Source organism: Pseudopipra pipra, chromosome 6 (assembly GCF_036250125.1).
Source record: "Pseudopipra pipra isolate bDixPip1 chromosome 6, bDixPip1.hap1, whole genome shotgun sequence".
Lineage (NCBI taxonomy): Eukaryota > Metazoa > Chordata > Aves > Passeriformes > Pipridae > Pseudopipra > Pseudopipra pipra.
This window is the reverse complement of record NC_087554.1, coordinates 1,296,822-1,318,571: the sequence shown is the minus strand read 5'-3', so window position 1 is coordinate 1,318,571 and position 21,750 is coordinate 1,296,822. Positions and strand designations below refer to the sequence as shown.

General features: G+C 38.4%; 1 protein-coding gene; it reads left to right on the top strand.

The window, feature by feature from the left end:
• Window positions 1-21,750, top strand: part of LOC135416638 (uncharacterized) — a 414,600-nt gene that overhangs the window by 129,711 nt on the left and 263,139 nt on the right.

Genomic DNA, 21,750 nt, shown 5'->3' with positions numbered 1-21,750 from the left:
ATGAGGGTGGTAAGGCTCTGAAATGGGTTGCCCAGACAAGTTGTGGAAGCCCCATCCTCAGAAGTGTTCAAGGTCAGATTGGATGGGGCTTTGAGTGAACTGATGAAAGGTGTCCCTGCCTATGACAGGAGGTTGAAATTAGATGACCTTTGTGGTCCCTTCCAACCCAAACCATTCTATGGTTCTATTATTCTATGACTGTATGATAAAAAATTTTCTGTGATGAGATTGATTTGTGCTAAGCACCAAAAAAATTTAAACCCAAGATTTTATCCAGAGCTGAGTGTGAGAGCCATTTTCTTCCGCTTTGAGGATGAAGAAAGGTATTTTGCAGACATTGGCTTGTACAAATGAATGGTATCTAAACCAGAGCTTGAGTTGTTTGGATCAAATTTAAATGATCATTTTCTTCATTGCTGTACAGACAGGAAAGAACAAACCCTACAGTATATGAACAAAAAAAAAGCCTCAGAGAGGTGATTTAGTATATACAGGGAAAATAATTTTAAAGTTTAGATGAAGAAGATGGTAGATTAACAATACTACAATAGGCAACACTCTTGCATACCCCATCTGAGGAAGCATTTGTGGCTACAAAAACACATTTTTCTTTTGTGCAGCATATGTGTGGAAGGGAGCAATGGCTCTACTTTGGGACTGCATTTCCAGAGAAACACAAGGCTACAAAGCTCAAACTTATGCTCTGGCCGCACACTTCACACTGACAACTTTTTGATATAAAGCATGAGGACAGCTGCCCCCCTGCCCCACTCTCTAAAGGATTTATAAGAAGGGATGCAGAGGAACCTTCTAGATCACAGCTGCTACTGCTGTGCTTTCGGTGCAGGCACAGTCCCAAACTGCCAACTTCATGTTCATTCGGAGAGACCTGGCAGCCATCAAGATTTCAATCACCCTAGTCCAGAGTGAACATAAATTTGGAAAGTATCAGCAAAAAAAAAACCACCAAAACCAATGAAACAACCAACCCAACAAAAAATAAAAAGCAACCCAAAATTTTGTATTCTTTCAAGTGGATTTTTTTTTTCCCCAAACTGGAGCTATTTTTAAATCCTATTTCCTCAGTGTTAAATATAACTTTCCAAAGCAGAGCAAAAACCCTTCTTCGTGCCTACAAATTAAAGTTGCTTCCTCTTTGTTTGCACAGGCCACTAAACCATTCCTATGTTCCTTATGCTTCAAAAAGTCCAGCTTGCACAAGGAACTGTTATATCTGGATTACATCAAGTAATATTCACTCAGGTTCACAGACAGCAATTTCCTTGCCAAGTTTTATATTATTAATCCCTTGGTAAGCTGAAAGGAAAAATATCTGGTTCTAAACTCCTCATAAAGTGAAGAAGGGAAATCCACTCTTGGCGGGATGGGGAAGGGGGAATAAAAATCTAATCTATGGAATTTTAACTATATTTATGAACACTGCTCTTTAAAGTAAAAGAATAGGAGAAGCTCAAGGAAATTTCAGCTCCCAATAAATACAATTAATTAAAATATTTACTACAAGATGGATGTTTTTAACATAACTTCTAGGCCATTTTGAATAAGATAACACTAAGATAACTCCAGACTCACGTCAACATGTTTTAAAAAATAGTTTGCTGCAGATATGATAGATATTACCTTTCCCCTACATACTGTAAAATTCATTAACTAAACTTCTCTGGCTGAAGCAACATAAAACTGCTTTAGATGTATGTGGAAACAATCTGCCTTAGTTGAAGACATTCCAATACAGGCGTGGAAAAACTTCTTACTGTGCACACTTGCACTTTATGACAGGAGGCAACACTCCCGTCAGCACGTCGGCCCCCTCACTGCTGATCTCCGGGTACAGTGTCTTCACAGGGAGTCACAAAGCACACGTGCATTTCCCTCCCCTCATTACTCAAAAAGAGAATCTTGTGTGGATTTTGTATATAATATTTTATATTCTTTGCATATCGCCTAAATCCTTCTGAAAACATGTGCAAGACAAACCCACAGGGCAAACGTGTCCTTGATAGTGACTTCATGAGCATTTTTATGAGCAAACTAGGAAACAAAAAGCACTTCAGTAAAATGATGTTTCGTGCTTCCATCAGAATCCAAGGCAACCTGTGCTGTCAGAGGTCACTGCTGCAGTGGCAAACTGTAGCCCACCATCCCATGCTGGTGGGTGAAAGTAGTAGTTGGCACAGCTAAAGGTAAAACCTGTTTCACTTGGCATTAACCAGCAGCACAGCCTGCATGCTTGAGCTGCACACAAGCCAAAACCAAATCACCTATTGAGCTGCCTAGTCAGTTAGCTCCAGCAGGCTAAGTAAAAATGCAGATTTAAACACTGGAATACAATACTCTGATGTATAGGATTTCTAGAAGAGTTAATTTTTCCTGGCATTCGCTTTTCTTCCATATTATCCCACTGCCTCAGGAAATCTCTCAAATACCCTTTGGTGGGAGCAATATGTCTACCAAAGCATTAGCAAGAAAACATCTTTGCAATAAATGATATACCAGACTATCTGAGATAATCCCTTCAGAGTTTTCCTACATGGTACTTAGTAACAACAATTAGACCAACTATACTGAAAAAAATGTCCAGATGCACAGGATTGCATTTCATCTGTTTCCATTGCTATGATCCTTCTAGCTCCTTGTATAAATATATTAACTTATCTTTTTGAAAAATCAGTAAACCTCTTTGAACATGCTAAGTTGCTTGTAACGTGTTCTGATTTTTTGTCTGATGAAACACACCATCAATCTTTTTATAGAAAAATAAAATAAGCCTGGACACTGCTCAGGCAGCAAAATCTGTAAGACTGAACCACAGTCTGAAACCTGACTTCACATCTCCCTGGATATATACACACAGTATCTTATTTTCATTGCCACACCAGACTGCTAAAGCACACAGTAAGCAAGAGACGAATTTTCCAGATTTCAAGACTGTGTGAATCATTACCAAGGCATAGGCACTTCCCTATGGGGCAGATGATGAAACCTTCATGCTGAGATGAATGTTATGCAAATTCAAGATAGCAGGGAGGTGTGGTGTAACTTGAAGAGGTCCCCAAGTTTTCTGAATTCCACATTATGCCTCCTAATCATAAACAAAATACAATAAAGTCCTGTGTGGATATTAGCCACAGACTCCTCTTCAGGCAGCCCTTCCACTGAGCACATCTTTTCCTTCATTCAAATACTCTTCACAGAATATGTCCTTAATGATTATGAGAACAATTTTTTAAGGTTTAACCATGTCCCAGTAAGAGCAAAGTTCTTTCAGAAGTCTGAAACATGTAGTATGTAAAAATAAGGGGCAACAATCAGGAAAAAAGAGAGTAAGAAGAGAAAAAAACCCAACTGTTATGCAGTCTGCTTGAGTTGATCATAAATTGTTATTAAAGTAGCTTTACTGAGACCTATGAGTTAATCCTGTTTTACCTGGTTATTGGTAACAAGTTTTGCATAGTTCAGGTAATATTTTATGCTTGGAGTATCTTCTACTTCTGATATCTTTTACATACTGCATTGGGATGATTCATTCCATAGGAAATGCCTTTTTTTTTTCTCCACTGACTAGAGTTAAAGCAGAGGTAAATTTTGGATTGTACAACATTTATTTGGCATTATCTTTAGGTATGAACTCAAATGAAATATTCTACCCTAGTTCATTCACATTTGTAGAGCAGGATGCAGGGCTGTTACAGAGAAGAAGGCAATAGCAACCCCAAACATAGTCCTGCATGGCAAAAGTGAGAGGTTCTCATGCCCAGTGTGCTTCAGAAATCACTGTGTTTCTACATGAAACACAAACCAAAACAAGAAGACCTGTCTCCAATAATGAGTTTGCATTTAGACTATCTGACAACCACTTGAATTCCCAGAATTTGGAAGATGCTGTGCTTTTCTCATAGCATAAGTGCATGCCATGGCACAAGGTTAAGAAACAAATTTTTTTGATTCTACCAGGGAGTCTCACAATAACCAATACAGCTATTGCTTAGTTTGCCTCACAAGCTTTGGCTCCTTAATGAGAAGAAAACATATAAAAGAAAAAGAATGATGCTAATATTGGTATTATTTGTTCATTTCAGTACCATCCATTTAAACAGCAAACCCACCCTTTTCTTTCCATGTGCTGAGTCCTTCCCTGGCTTATCCATAAGGTGGTTGGTTAGGGTGCAAAATTTGAAGCCATGTATAATCTAACTTTCTTAGTTCCTGGTTCACTTGAGTTTAAAAACTCACATCTGATTTAAAATGTGGTCTTAAAACAGTCGTTACTGTACCAAAAAAAACAGACCAACCAAACACCTCCTCCCCCAGACAAACCCCAAAACCATTAAAGGCAAAGGATACATGCACAGGTCTGTGCTAAGAGAGGACAGATGTATGCTATATATATGTACATTCATTATCACAAAAATGTAAAATCATAGGATGGGTCTAAAAGAGCGACATGGAAGAGCCCTGCTACTGAATGACGGGAAAACAGCATTATTGATTATATTTAGGTATAAAAAGATGTAAGAGTATTTATCCAAGCCATTTTTCAAAAGATGTTATTACACTGCTGCCTACTTTACCTACAGGAATGGAACGATGAGATAAAGTTATTGTCTCATTCCTCTGACTTTCTTTCAGCCAGAATTGCCAGACTCCGTGGTTAGTGTGGGCGATGCCTGAGACTTAGCTCTGAGCACAGACGAGCTGTCTGGCTGCTCAGCCAACTGCTCCTGTTCAGCAGGAGAGTAAAAGCTCTCTGGTAACCATTCAAGAGTAGTGATCAGATGTAATCTAGTAGAATTCATTGTATATCATAATTTTCCACTGAAATAAAATACTATCAAGTAGGAGATTAATGTGGTAATGGGGCCTTTAAATAGTTCTGTGTCACTTCAAATGAGAGGTATGTAATCCTCAGAAAGTGTCAATGTGGTTGGATGTTTTTGGTTCCAAAAACAATCCTGAGCCCCATAGCTATAATAGCAACATGTTTAATACTGAAATGCACATAAATTATTGCTTTAAAAAATCACTGCTTGTGTTTTTCATCTTTGAGGAAATTAACTACACTTGTTTACGTACAGTGCTGTTTTTTATTAAATTAGATGCCCAGACAAATAGAAAACATTCCAGGAATATTTTCCCTTTTTGTTTACACCGCAGGAAAAGTCAAAAGCATCCAAAAGAAAGAAAGAAAAAAATAAACCACTGTTGTCAGTAATCCCCTACTGTGCTTGTGACATCTTTGAAAAGCAGAGATTTATTACTTCTATTTCTCTTCAATTTTCTTTGTTGTTCTCTTTTACTTGATTTTTGGAAGTGTGTATGCTAAAACCTTGACTTATAGTAAGTACCTTGACTTATACTAAGTTATTTTTTTAATTCCCCTTCTTATATTTACAGGAAACGTTATCAGAATCATAAACTGTGTCTCACTAAACTCCGTTTACCTTCCAATGGTTTTCATATCAACTTTTCAAACAAAAACAGCTGCTTCAAATCCACACACACTGGCTTATCAGAAGTAGATTCTTTTATCTCTTCTCTGTGGTGAACAGTGACAGAACCCGAGGGAATGGCCTGAAGTTGTGTCGGGGGAGGTTTAGGTTGGGTGTTAGGAAAAGGTTCTTCCCCCAGAGGGTGGTTGGGCACTGACCAGGCTCCCCAGGGCAGTGGGCACAGCACCAAGGCTGACAGAGCTCAAGGAGTGTTTGGATGATACTCTCAGGCACGGGGTGTGACTCTTGGGGGTGGACCTGTGCAGGGCCAGGAGTTGGACTTGATGATCCTTGTGGCTCCCTTCCAACTCAGCGTGTTCTGTGATTCTGTGATAAACTACTCAACTTGAAGAAAAACTCTGAGAACCAAATATGTTGCTTCTTTTTAACACGTTTTCACTCTGACTTTGGGGTTTTCTCTTGGGGATGTAAATTTACAAGTATTGCATACAAACCTGATGGGTTTTATGTGATTTTTTAAATTAATAGGTGAAAATATTTCTACATTGCTTTATGCAGTTAAGTGTAATTTTTTTAACATTAGTTAAAAATGTTTTTGGAAATCTATAAGCACACTCATCATCAAAGTTAAGAACTGAGTTTTATTTCCAAGTATTTTCAAAAGGGAAATTATAATGACTTCTTGAATTACTGTTAATTTTAAAATATGCTTTGAAATTATTAAATATGTATAAAAAACTTATACTAACTTTATTGTTGGAAATATAATCATATAAAACATACCTGTATGGATTAATTTAAATAGAGTTTAAATTTAGGAAGTGAAGCTCAGGGAATAGGTTATTTTAAAAAATGAAAGTGCTAAAGATGTTAGAATTTACACAGTCAGGATAAAATGCTGTTAATTTCTCAACAAAAAAGGAGAGTGCAAACATGCTGACTATGCATTTAACCAACCCTTGAGCTATTTCCAAGACCAGCCTGTTACCAAAGTGCATCAATGAATGGTTAACCAGCCAAAGTCCTGTCAAAATGGAGAGATGCTTCCCATCTGCGTGGATGTAGAAATCTCAAACCCTCTTCCTCCTGCTCCTAGAGTTTCATGGGGAACATCATGGTCCACCACAGCCTCCAGCTCATTTGTATTCTTACAAAAGTCATTCTTATTATAAAAGGCTAATTAGAAGAAAGTAAAATTTCCCTTAACCAACCTTCTAATGGGTCTTCACATTAAAGAGGATCTGCAGATCACTTGGTGAATGCATACATTAATTAACATATTGCAGGCAGATCCAGCCTTTCATGAGCATTCCTAAAGAGAATGTATCTGAAACAATCACTGTTTATAAATTTTGTTCCATCGTGCTTTCCATTTTCCTGTTCTTTAGTATTTAAAATAGTCAAAATTAATTCTTGGGACATTCTGGCTTGCCTTTGATCATCACATTGCCTGAGGGACGATAGAAAGCACTTACATAACTAAAATATCCAGGATTTTGCTTTAGAATAGCTTCAAAGGGAGACCTCCGAGGATGCAATGTGATGCAATCCAGCAGTTAATTAACAGGAATAAAAATGTTCAGTCATTGGATACAATACAGCTGCAAAGAATCAGGAAAGGGTGGGTGAAGTTTTCGTTAGTTTCATTATTACTTTCTTGCTTTTTTTGGTTGTTCATTTATTTGAGGGTTTTGTTTTGGGTGGTGGGGTTTTTTGGTTTTTTTTTTGTTTGGTTTGGTTTGGGGGTTTTTTTTGTTGGGGTTTTTTTGGGGTTTTTTGTAATATGGTGAGGAATTCCTTCTTCTAAGCATGACCTAACTTCACAAAGGAGAGCACTGCTATAATCTGAAAGCAAATAAACTGAAGTTACAGACTGAAAGTATGAAAGAGAAAGGAAGAGAAATAGTTAAGAATTTCACAAAAGAAAGAAAATTTTGCATATATGTGACACCGTAAAGGACCACCCAGCAGAAAAGATTTCCAGATAAGTGATTTGGCCCAATAAGCAAATTCAGCAGAAGAAAAGTTAGGCAGTAGAATATTGTTCCTGTATTCACAGGAACTTCACTGTGACCTGCAAGGTCAGGGCAATATACTGCTCTGTTGCCAAACTGGACACAAATTTAGAGAGGAAAAACCCAGAGTGTATCAGTGGTGTAAAGTCACTGCCAGAATTGCGCAGAGAAAATGCTAAAAGTTCTTCCAATAAGTGTCATTCACTTAACCTCCTGAGGAATGATTTAGGGAGGAAGATCAGACTAATTAGTTTAGTCTTGAGTTTTCCTGTCTCTACTGATTTAATTTTCTATTTCTTCAGCATAAATTTAAGATAGTACATAGATCAATCAGCACTTTTGTAATATGTTTACTAAAAATGAATCTGTAGAAATTTTGACAAGGGAAAAATACACCTCTGGATGAGCACCACTCATGTGTCCCACTCACACATCCCTTTGAATTCAGGCAACTAAACTGATTTTACAGTGAAAGGGTACATTTCATATTTCTCAGCTAAACAAATAGGAGACAAGAATAGCCTAGAAGAGGAATAGCCAGTATGTACCTAGACAGACCACCTTACATACAAATTGTTTTTATCACTCAGACCCGAGGTCTTCTGAGCTTGATGTATTTAGATTTTTCGTACCTTATTTGATCAAAGAGTGAAGTCTAGGCATTTAAAAGTATTAACTCTTACAAATTATTTGGCTTATTACTAAAGATATATTTGATAAATATCAATTTTTATTGCAGATTCCTATGTAAAAATAAAATCATCATCGCAATAGTAACAAAAGTATCTTCTTATCTTGGAAAGAGTAATGCAGACAGTAATTAAGACTACTGTGGGATTTCCAGATAAAAATCCATATACACGTAACTTCAGGCCCAAAACAGAAATCATTTATTTCCTGAACCAAAAAACCACACCTGTCAATTTTGACACACAGCCTATGTGTAGCACACTAGTGACTGTGTTATTTATAGTCATCAGTACAGATGGCTGAGAGAAGTAGTAATTTTCCCATTTGTTTCTTGCTTTTACTCAAATGACAATATTGGCAAGAATTTTCTCTTGCCAATTTTCATGAGAATATTTTCTTGAGAAAAGAAGTAGTTTCTGTAGGTTTCGCCTCTAACAGTACCAATGACAAAGGTCACTTGCTCAGAAAGTATTGAACATCAGTACAGAAGATGACATCAAAAGCACAGCTAAATCATGGCTCTGAGAAAACACCACAAAGCTCAGTCAGGCTTTTGGAAAAAACAAAATTTTCGGTTTTCCCTCTACAAAAAACTATGATGGTTCCACTTCTCTTCTTGACTAGACACAACAGCAATACAACTCAGGAAAGAGAAATTCTGCATTTTGAACGTGATTGATCTGTGATCATGTGATTAAAAAGTTAAAAAGAAGCATTGTTTCCAGCCCCGGGAATCTCCTTTGGAGCTGCAGCTCAGCAGCAAATGCTAAGTAGATGCACTTTTCAAAATACTAATCTGAGTATTTCATCTGGGATGACAGCCATTTCTTTTATTTATTGGACTATGAAGAGCAATTTAGCTTTAATTTATTCTTTTTCATCTAATCTACGCTTGAGTGTTTTCTGATCCCATGTTGTGAAGAAGGTTGAGGATAAATTCTAGTTTCCTTGCAGTTATAAAACTACCTTTTGTTTTTCTCCTCTCCATACAAAAAGATGGAGAGCTAAACACACAATACTTGTGTGAAAAAGGCATTGTGCATTTTTTTGGGGGGGTTGGGGAAGAGCTGTGGTGTTGAGTGGTATTTGCTTTTGTTATTTAAAAGAACAATCAACATGCTGGTTTAGGGAGTAAAATAGTGTTTTCTGGAGATGCTTCAATGTGCCCTGCACTGTCCTTTCCCCAGCAGTCAAATCTACACCATAGCCACCTGCTTCCCTCACTTTATTGCAGAGGACATTATGCTTCTTGGGCTGGTGTTACAACCCACCCCAGAGACAGAGTAACTGAGGTTCTTGTTAACATATCCCTTGGGCCAGATTAGAGTAAAACAGCACTGAATGATTGGTGTGTATATATATATTTTAGAAAAATATGGTTGCAATGCAAAGGAGGTATGTAGATGTTTTGGTTATTATTTATAGTAATATGACAATATAAAGGTATGAAAATATCACCTTAGAAAATATATAAGGAAAAGAAAGACAGAGAAAGAAAGGATGAGAGTAGATAGTGGAGAGGAAAGATAGACAGTGGACAGGAAAGTCATCACCACTCGTGGATCCAGCGACAAGACTTGGTTGTTGCACATCACATGTCTGGTTGGTCCAAGTGATGGTTGAAGTCTTGATCTGTGGGGTGTGGGGGAAGCCCATAAAACAAAGAGTTCAACAGGTTAATATGCATCCAGGTTCAGGTGGGAACAGCCAGGTACCTCCCCTGGGGGGGAGTTTTAACATTGTTCATCAGGAGCAGTCTGATGGTGGAAGTGGTGGAAGGCCCCAGAAATGTGCCTGGGGTCACTTCAGTGGTCACTGGTGATCACAGATCCCATCCTGTCCTGTCCCATAACTTGGGGTGATATGTGCATGGGCAGTTGTCTCCTTTCCCACAGTTTGCCACAGTGGGAATTTTTGTCCAGATGCATTACTCAGGATGTGCTAACCAGATCTCATCTTCACCAGGCCTGGAATTAATGCCTTCCTGTCACAAATTCCTCTCTTCTGTGCTTATCTCAAGCTCCTGATATGGTGGATTATCTTATGGTTAAGTTCTTTATATGGCCTTGACAGCATTTGAGACAGGCAACTGTACTCTTAAAGACCTTAAAGCTGAGGCTGCAAAGTGTGGTCTCTTTTACAGGTCTTATGATGCACTAGATGCAGTTTCTAAAGTCACAATTAGCCAGTTACATAATTTTAAACAATAGTATGCACATTACTGTGTGCTCTTCTGTCTTCACTTTCTTCTTAAAAGGGAGAGGAAGACAACATAGAGAGGGTGAATAAGCCACAGAGAAAACATACGAGAGGTGTAGCCAGAGATCTAGCCAGGTCACACTGGAAATTAAAAAGTATTTTTCATATGATGAGCTCACGTCACTTTCCAAACCTTCAAGATTCTCAACTCTTCCAAATGTGGGAAAGCAATCACAGAAAAATCAATCACAACTAAATCAGAATTAAATTAGAGTTTTCTTTCTCCTTTTTTTCCCTAGCAGCTAAAACATATTTATGTTATTTACATCTCTGTTCCTGTTAAGAAGCCTACTCTTATATATTCTTTCTAACTTACCAGGCTCCTGTATAAATATTGGTCCTGATGGCTTTTCTGTAGCATCCTCTTTTGAATGTTGGAAGCAATCTGGAAACAGCAGGAAAAGCTGTAAGCTGAGGAAAAAGTCTCAATTACAAGACATACCTTGGCAAGTGTCAATGCAATGAACATCTGGTAAACATTGACTCGGCCAAGCTAAACACTGCTCTTGTTTGTCAGATAATACTATGGGTAGGAATCACTTGTTTAGAGGGGCCCTTTCAAGACTCAGTAATTTTAAGTTTATCTGAAGCTGAACATGTAGAAAAATTAAAGGTTTATGCGCAATGAAAGATTTTTAACAGAACCTGTAATTTTTGTCAAGAGTGGAAAAGCTCTGGCAAGTTTCTATTTCCATTTTCAGTGGCTATTACCTCCATCTGAAGGACAAAAGATTGATGATTCCCATTTAGGTTTACAACATATTTTTTAAAAATGTAATGACTTACGTCAAATGTTTATCTTTGTCCTTCAGAGTTTATATAAACACCAAGAAGGATTTGATGGGACCTGGCATTGAACAGCAAGTGGACAGTCATCTGGGATCCAAGCAATTACTGGAAAAGTGGCAAGTAAGTAAATATCAATTGCTGATTTTTACTTTCTTCTGGAGGAAACATATTCTTTCTTGAACTTTCTTTGGAAGAATTAGAAAAATCAGCCCAACAAATTATCAGCGCAGGGAGAAATCCAAACTAGCTTTACAACCTACAACTACAGTGTCATGTGGTGAGACAGGCTTGAATGTCAGAAGCAGCAGTTATCTGGGCCAGGTTATCTCTCTAGAAAGGTTCAGAAACTGCAACCTCAATCAAAAAATCGATAGATGCTTTTTGGGAAGCTCGATAGAGATCTTGCAGCTCCTTTCATTAAGGGAGCCTCTGGGAGCTTTGTGCAAGCCAGTGAGAAAATAACTGAAGATCACAGGATCACAGAATCATTTAAGTTGGAGAAGACCCTTCATATCATCAAGTCTAACCATTAACCCAGCATTGACAAATCCACCACTGAACCATGTCTGTAAGAACCACATCTACACATCTTTTAATACCTCCAGGGATTTTAAACGCGAGACCGTGGTTCTCTGCCCATTTCAGCCTGACAGAAACCTTCACCTGAATGTGAAAAGTATATGAAGGTTCCTTGTGTTGTCTCCTACACCTAGTAGAGGAGCAACCAAGAATTTTGTGGTACACTGAATTGATGGAGGATTATCTTTAAGCAAATTTTGTTTCAAAAGAGATCAGAAATGAAAGGACGCCCTTCTACTACAATAAAGACACAACATAATGAGGATAACCTGGGATGTAATGGAAAGCTTTGATTTTTATCAAGCTTATCATACTCTGGTTTTATTCATTGTGCCATTTGTGATGTAATTTCAGCCTAATATGCTAATAGCATTCCATACTATAAATTATCTTCTCTAGAAGACGTTTTATGGCAGTATCCTGGTATTATATGTTTAGAACACAAGACATCCCTGTATTAAAGATAAGCCATGAAGTAATTAATATTATACATTTGAAAAAAAATTCATTCTATACTTAGAAGTAAATATGCCCCATTCCTTCTTGTAATACTGGCCCCAGGGCCTCCTAACAAGTGAAAAGCTCCATTCCATAAGTCACCCAGACCACCCTTTGGCAAGGAACACCCCTTCCACCAGGCTGGAATGTGCCCCAATTGAGGACACAGTTTAACAGAGCTATATCCCAATTTCTTTAAGGCATCACTGGAATAGGCGAAAGACTTACCTCCACCTCTAGTTTAAGATTAAAAACAAACAGACTTGGCACCAACACATTTTTATTAGAAGCGCCGTGGTACTCAGGTTGTGTTCTCAAACCCTGGAAACTGGAGCTATTCATGTTTCACAACCCTCTTGGTTGTGGAGATGGCAATTTAAAGACGATATTTTGTTTTAACATTTAAATATTTTTAAAAATGTTTAAAAATATTTCTTTTTTAAATGAAATCTTAGTATTTTGGAGCCTCAACTCATCTGTTTAAAATTATAAAATAAGAAAAAGTAGAAATCATTGATCATTAAAAAAAAATCATTTTTTTGAGATTGATGTATTCAGCAGCTCTGATGTTATTTTTAGCCCATATATTCACCATCCTAGCACGCAAAAATATATGGTACAGTTATTAGTAACTTGGAGCTGCTGTTAAATTACAGTAAATTAGATATTTTTGGACTGTTGAAGTTGCAAGTCTTTCAGACATAAAAGTGGGAGATATTGTTTGAGTGTGTATTAACAGCACAAACTACTTAAATGATTTTCAGGCTAGTTTATAAACTAAAAATCTGCAGGAGCCAGTCTGTTATAATAACAGGCAATTCCATAGAGAAATGATGATATTAAACGTGAGGATTTAGAAACTGCTTCTTGCTCTTTTGTTACACGGTTCATTCTCAGAGGTCTGTTTTACAACTATCAGTGTGCATTCGCTTGAACAAAGAACTCCAATTTTTTTGATCGATAAAAATAGGGGGGAAAAAAGTGTAAACTAAGAAAAATAATTCATAAACATTTAACTAAGAAAAAAGAACTAGCTACAACTTTCACAGAGCAATCAGCGAGACCCAAACAATTTGACATAGGCAGTAATAGCAAATGGTGTAAATCTTATCCTGCTATCAGCCAAAAAACCCCCAAAACTCACTCAGCCCAAGCTGCTTTGCTGCAGGAGAGGCTGAAAGCTCTGATAAGGCTAAGCCAGGCTTAGTTTCTCTCTCCTACCCATTAATCATCTCCTGAATCCTTAAATGCCTTTGTTTAGGTCAACTGGGTAATTAGTTTGCAACAGGCATTGATCACAAAGATCTGGTAGCTCACCAGACCTGTGCAAATCCCATGTTAGCCCTGAATGCCAGACTGCTCTGGGGTTCAGTGTGATTTTAACCCTACAGTACTTCTCCAGCACTCTACCAGCACACCCGAAAGCCCCATAGTGTAGCTAGAAGCAGGCAGGCTGTCAAACTTGACCACTGTACCAAAAAGGGGATTTATGTCCCCAGAAGGGCTCCTCCACTGCCCCTTCCCAGGTGGAGATGTGTTGGTCCACAGCAAGCAGCTATCAGCCAGATCATGGCAGACCCAGGAGCACAACTTAATGCAGCTAAGGAATGAACAGCCTCAAGGACATACTCTGGCATCACTCAAACAGGCTGCTGTCACGAAGTGGAGGGATATGGCCAAGGGTTGAGATGCCAAACTAAATGACATTTGTTCTTTTTGTAACAAAAACGTGTCCAGATCTGAATGGGGCAGGCACGGTGGGCACACAGGGGCTGGGGCAGCCCAGCTGCCTCTTCCAGCTGAAAAGCAGTAATTACAGACCTTCCCATTCAGAAATTCAGAGTCCAGAAAGCCCCTCCACCACCTCCTTGGAGGTGGGAGCCATTCCTGCCTGGGATTGAACCAACTCGTCCCATGCTCCCCAGCCTTCCCCATGAGAAAGAGAGAGGAGCGGAGCAAGAAGGGTCCATTGGTAATGGCTGAGGACAGCAGTTGGTCAGAGCCACTTCCCTGCCAACACGGTGAGAGAAGGAATTTCTTCTATAGGATACTCAAGGCTGTATGTTCTTCTGAACACAGCCCTGTAGCTCACTCGTGCAGAGTGATTACTAACAGGAAACATCTTGGACAGTGGTAGAGGATGGTGATGGTGAAATATTTGCAGTTCTAATGTGGTTTCCAATTTTTTTTTTCAGATTCTTTTTTAAACCTTTTTTTAATGAGATGGCAGTAACAGACCCAGAGGGATAAGAATGTAGATGTGAAGTAACTGCTTGTCTGTTTTACTATAGTTATGTTTCACTTCCAAAGACTTGGTAGCTAGAAAGATGTGTAGAAATTTCCCTTATGCTAAATTCAGTGTTTGCCTAAACTGAAAGTGCTTCCTATTTTCTGTTAGTAGTCTTTTGTTCAACCCATACAAGTCTCCCAGCTATTCTAAATTTGCAGTTAGCCCAAACTATTTATTTTTGCATTCATTCTCCATTGCATATTAACATAAATTACTTATTTCCTCTTTTTGGTATTAATGAATACTCAAGTCTGGAAAAGCTCTTCTAAAATGCCAAGATAAACATGAGAAAAAATTCACATGCTTCCATTTGCCCCCTCCAGCTGTTTCTTGTCTGCTCTGAACTGGGGTTCCAGCAGCCCTGATGGTGACAGGATATGTAAAGTTGCATCATAAGAGCCAAGGAGAGAGCAACTTAATAGAACGTCTTGGATGGAAAGTAAAAAAAAAGATTATTCAAGAAAACAGAAATAAAACTGACTGCAAAGATCAAAGCACTTCTAATTTTGCCAGAAAAATGGGAAGTGTATGTAAGTGTGTATATTTACCTACAATATATTTTACAGGTTAAGTACATAAAGTTAAGTTGCAGAAGTTTGAAGACTGTGACAGCAAAATCTGCTTTTATTTACTCAAAGCTGCCTAAAAAAGTTTTCGAAAGAGTTAATGGGCTTTTCACAGATGTGGAAACACATTTCTGTGACTGCAGGGTAGTTGTCACTAAAATTTCATTTCAAATGACCCAGCTGTTAAGGGACTGATAGTTCACTCATTTGCAGCTAACCAAAACTAACATGTGGCCTGATCTATCTGAAAATGGAAAGTCACTTTATGATTTAAACAAGTACTTTGGAAAATTTTTAAGCTTCACTCCATAGAAGCCATACATATGTGCACATACAGAATTTGACTGACTCAGGATGCAGTTCTGCATCTTGCACTGCTGCAAGAACAGTGTCATCCATTGACTTCAGTGGTTAATATTGCTTGGACAAAAATGGGAGATTAACATTACTCTCGTATCAAGATCATAAATTCTCCTCCTGATCTGCTTTCAAACATATAAATGGAGGTATTCGGTGTTCTCTAAGGTTGAGTCTAGTTACCAGGAATTAGTGCCATAGCTTTGGGTGATGTAGTGATTAATGTAGCCATGACATAAGAAGAGTGACTGTCACAGTCTTGTGAGATCTGTTAGAGCAGTATGTTGGGGCCTACCTTTGAACACCAACAAATATCATTGCAGTGGGCTTTTGGTCATTATTATTTACTTGTTTTTATTTATAATAGAATCATAGATTAGTTTGGGTTGGAAGGGACCTGTAAAGTCCAACCCCTGACAATGAGAAGGGACATCTTCAACTAGAAGGACTGGGCAATCACCAACTGTGTGAAGTTCAACAAGGGAAAGTACCGGATTCTCCACCTGGGATGGGGCAACCCTGGATGTACAGACAGACTGGGGAATGAGATGCTGGAAAGAGGTGCTGGAAAGGGACCTGGGGGTCCTGATTGATGGCAAGTTGAACATGAATCATCAGTGCCCTGGCAGCCAGCCCTGCCTCACTTCCTTGTGAGGGGCAGAGGAGGGGCAGGCACTGATCTCTGTGGTGAACAGTGACAGAACCTGAGGGAATGGTCTGAAGTTGTGTCAGGGGAGGTTGAAGTTGGATATCAGAAGAAGGTTCTTCCCCCAGAGGGTGGTTGGGCACTGAACAGGTTTCCCAGGGAAGTGGTCACAGCTTACCAGCAATGTACAGCATGAGTCAGGGAAAGAGTCCTTCCAGTTATGTTTTGTTAGCACGTCAAAGAGGACCAGACTGCATTTCTGAAGTCCTTGAAGTTCACAAGGAAAGAGACAAGCATACAGGAGCACAGACTGTTTCGAAGTGAAAGATTTTAGAGGTCGTGTTTTATCATACACAATTTAGACCAACTGCTAGGTCACTGGAAATGTCTGAGACAAACTGAGATCTCAGCCTGAACAGAAGTCAGCTCCAAATCAGAGAGGTACTCTGTTAATGATCAATAAAGAAACACTAGCAAACACTAGCTAAAGTCAAATTTGTGAACAGCTGTGGTCAGGAAGAATCAGGGAGTGAAAAACAGCTCAGCAGAAGCAATTTTAGAATAATAATAAAAAAATTTTGGAAATGAAAAATGAATCCCCATAAAAAGTCAACTGGAAATATCTTTCCATTTTGAATAAACTCCTCTCATAGCCAGTATTTTCTTAGTTTTAGCCAGTTTACAATAAAATGAGCCAGTTTTCAATGAGAATACACTTTTTCCATGATTCTACAATTTAGATAACTGCCAGCATAAAATCCCCAAGTGGCAAGATATTCCAAGCAGGCATTCAAACACAGCTTGAATTAGTTCCAAATTAGGACAAATGTTGCCCGAGCCCTGACAGTATTCCACTGTTTGACATCCATGGCACTACACACAGAAGTGAAATCTGTACCAGCTGTGAACAAGCTTGCAGGAGTACTCCACATATGTTTGGAGTATTGTGCCATGGAAGGTCTATCATCCAAGTCTGCTACAGCAAGAAAAGTGATTTATTAAAAATGTGTTTGGTAATAATGTAAGATCCTGGAGGAGTTAAAGGCCCTCCTTAGTTGAGGCCCCACAGAAGTGTGGTGAGAACCAGGTATCCTCGAATCATTGAAATGGATATGAGAGAGAAAAGGGGGACAGTTAGTGACAGTCCTCCAGCCAACCCCCTCTTCTGTTAGAGCAATAAGTATTGCTGGTTCAGCTCTACCTGCAGTCCATTATAACCCTCTTAGGAGATAGAGGAATACAACAATTCACAGTCAGTCTCAGAGAAGTGCAGTGCTTTTATTTAGATGCTCTTGTGGGCCTTCAAGCTGTAATTATTTCCTAAGCCATATGATATTTGTAATTCCTCTGAAGTGGTTTGGAAAGGGATTTGGATAAAACTGGTGGCATGAGAATATTCATAGCAACTCACATTTTCTTGGTGTATGGGGAGGCCGTGTGATAGTGAAGCAGACATGTTTCCCATTTAGTTCATGTAATTTGTTATGATAGCACAAACCACAACTCTTACAGGGCTAAACTAGCTACAAACAGATGTTTGTGCCTAAAGTTATCCTTATACTTAAAAAAAAAAAAAAAAAAAGCTAGTGGAGTCTCTATGTAGAACTTCTTAATTTTAAAATTTGTAAATAAAGAAAGATCATAACATATTCTCCTTAAAAAATCCTTTCTAATCTGAACTAATGTTCATTGCAATTTTGCCACTAATGACTGAAGGGTGAATGTCCAAGAGAACAGGGGTGTCACCACTTAGACTAGAACAAGAGACAGCTGAGTTTTGTTCTGTGTCTCTTTGTCCCTAATCTGCTGTTTGCTCTACAGAAAGTCTCTCATGCTGAAATCTTAAGATTTCGCTAAGAAGTGTTTGTCTTCTGCTGCAATATTACTACAACACATGTACTCTTTTTATTTGCTCTTTTCATAAGATGCAGATGTTAAATTAATAGTTTGGAGTGTTTCAAACTGGCCCTCCATTCCCTAGCAATTATTAAAACATTTGTACTACATTTAATACCACATTTAAATGGCCTCAAACCTCATATGAGTTGGGAAAGTTTGTTGGTTTTTATGACCTCTGAAATTTTTCTTCTCCATCTCTTTTCAAAACCCATGATGAGCATGCTTGTAAACTTGCTGATTGTCATCCCTCGCCTGATTTTTTTCTGTGTTTGTCTTGTTCTTCAGAAAAATGCTAAACAGGAACATGTCCACAGTGGTGTAAGACATTTTTTCAGTGAATACAATGTCTCAAGTTTTAATTAAATCACCACTGCTCAACTGTATTTACACATTTAAAACACTGTGAATTTAGCACGTTCCTCTTTAGGAGACTTCAAGCCAGTTTAACCAGTGAAAATTATGAATTTGAGATGCCTCTATATCCAGTGAGCTAGGGCAGTACTTTGTGCTTCCAAGAGGCACGTGGCTGTGGACACCCTGGTGTTTCCCAGGAGAAGGCCCACAAAATCACTCCTGAAATGAGATCAGGGGCTTGGAGGCAGTTAAAAGCATAAATTCCTCTTGTGTCTCATAGGCTCAGTTCTTATCACTTTTGAGGAGGGGGAAAAAGGATTTATGTTATCGTTTCAGATTTAGTAAAACTTGGACCAGAAAGGTGAGTTAAGTGATAGGGCTATAAGAAGCATTTACAGAATAAAATTGTCTCCTGATTGACCTGTTTTGACAGCACCAGTTTTATAAATAGGTTTCAGGCATTCTTTATAAACATTATATTGCTTTAAAGCCAGGACAGCACTTGCTTTTAATCTGCAATAGTAATTTAGATTAAATAAATCGGTGTTGCAAAGCATCAGCTGACATTTCCAATCTCTCCTGAGACAAGAAAGCACTTTGCTCCATCTTCTCCTTTAAAGGAAAACAAAGGCTTTTCCCAAGGTACTTTAATGTGACAGCAGTCAAGACTGGGCTGTTCAACCACCTTTTGAACAAACAAAAATTTGGACTACTAGAAAGAGGTTTAAATTTGTACACAAGGAAACTAAAATAATCTCTTTAGTCATCCTGGCGTGTGAAGTCCCATCTTCAACCATTCTTTAAGTCCCATGTAACAAGCAGAAACCAGAATTTTTCCCTCAACAGGACATCAATAGATCATCATCAACCTTAATAGGATTTACTTATCTACTGCAGCAGGAGAATCAAAGCCCTGGTGTGCAGGAACAGATTCCCATTTCCAGTTCCCATCCACAGGACTTGGGCAGATTGAGAACAGCAACACAAATGCATGAAAAAATGATCTGCTTCTAAACCTAAGGGACACACACATTTCTGCATCAACACACACATTCAAGTGTTTCATGTAATTGAAAAACCAAGTTACATGATCTCTATACTAACATCACCCAGCTCTGTGGCAATATTTATTCCTGTTTCTTTTGATTTTCTGTTTTCCAGATGAGGAGTTGAGTGATGGAAGTTAAAGGTAAAAAAAAAAAAAGGTAATTTAATAGGTCATGGAAGAAACTAATGGAAAAGGAGAGATCATTTCTGTAGCCTCCTTTAATTAAATTAACATTAACTTCATTTTTTTTAAGTCCCCGCTGTTCCTGATTTACTGTTTTTCTTTCTACCTGATTTATTTTCCAGACTGTAGAAGGCAGACAACTTTTCAGCATGGTATCTTATTTCCTGCTGGGTTATTTTGTCTGCCCAAGGAGTTCTTAGAGAAGAGAACAGAAAAATGGATTTATGTTGCTGTAGCTGAAGAAGTCACATATAGCCATGCATGAGCATTTTTCAAAAGCTTTCACTGAAGATTTCACAGGAGACATTGTGCTTTACAACTATATTAATACCAGGCATTGCCTGCAGCAGTGTATGACAAAGTATTTCTATTTTCCTCCTTCTTTCCTCCACTCCTACACTTTTTTTTCCTTTTTTTTTTTTTTTAATTGAAAACCACCAAGTGCTCACCAAGGAACATTTTGCAACTTGCCTGGGAGGGCATCTTACACACACACATACACATTTCACACCTTTATTTATTTATGATGATCCTGACAACTTCATCTGTAATACTCAGAGTTTAAAGCAGCAGCAGTGATTTAAAATAACCCCAGTGAAAGGCATAGCAAGTAGTTCCATAAAGTATAGGTCACACCTCTTCCTTTTTTAGTGACGTTGCCCTAAAACTTATTAACCTTCCAAAAAGAAAAAAACCACCTAGATCAAGACCCTGTAAATTCTATAAGCATCCAAACAGCCCTCTATTTTTTACTATACCCTGCCCTGCATCACATACTCTGTATGTGATTTAAATCACAACCTCTGTTATGACGTGCTCTTGACTTGATCCACCTTCTGTTTTGCCTTACAAATGGCTCCACACAAATTACATGTATTCCCAAAAATGACATATGCACACTCACCCTCACAAGGGATCCTCTGTGGAAATGCTTTTGCCCAGAGAAGTTGTGGATGCCCCATTCATGGAAGTGTTCAAGGCCAGGCTGGACAGGGCTTTGAGAAACCTGTGTTAGTGGAAAATGTCCATGGCAGAGGGTTGGAACGAGATGATCTTTAGGGTCCCCCCAATCCAAACCATTCTGTGATTCTAAGGCTGTACTTGAATATAACTGTGCAATTACATTCAGAAGTGAAGCCCTGCCCCTGTGAGAAATAGCACTAGCCCTTTTCCCCAGAGAACTTACAACTTTTACAAAGGTAAAGAAAAGAGTGGAGACCAGAAGGAGGAGAAACAGGAGATACAATGAAGTGGTAGGAGAATAAAGACATAAGAATGTCACAAGGTGTAGAACCTTCCTCATGTGCCCCAAAGACTTCCTATCTTTTGATCACGGATTTTCCTCACCAGCATGAGATTGAATACCAGGAGTTTCATCCACTGAAGAATTAAAACACACCACATAATATATGAAAAATACCACAAAATAATATATAGCAGATGTGATATGTGTAAGTTGAGCATGAGAAAAGCATGCATTCATGTATGCTGCAAAATCATCGTCAAAGTGTGGTTGACACCACCACCAGCTTGCTTCCGTGGGCAATGCCACTGACTTTTTGGCAATTTATATGGTAAAAATTGAGAGAAATAGTCAATTTGTAGGTTACTTATATAGAGAGGACTGTGTAATTAATTAAAATACCATTGTCTATGAATCAAAGTAATGTATCGTGGCAGTTACTGTGGCACTGGGTCCATGGAATTAAAAAGCAATTGCATTATTTTCAAGATGTTTCCTACTGATTTACACAGGAGTTAAATGAAAGCTGAATTTGAACTACAGCTGTGAGGACTTTATGATATTGGGTAAGGTTTGATGTGAAGAGATTTATGAGATTGGGCAGCAGTATCTCATTTTGAGGTAGCTCGAGGATAATGTGTTCCCAGTTTTTTCAAACTGTGATGCTATAGAAAATGAATATATGCAATTCTTTATTTCCTCCAAACATTATCTAAGATTGTCTTTGGAAATAATTTTTCTTTCATTTCACTTCTTCATGTGGCAAATCCAATAGCTAATTCCCTACCAGAAAAGCAATCTCTTGACATATTCTGATTTCAATCCAACAGCGTGGGTGAAGGGGTAGGAAGGGGGGCATTGCC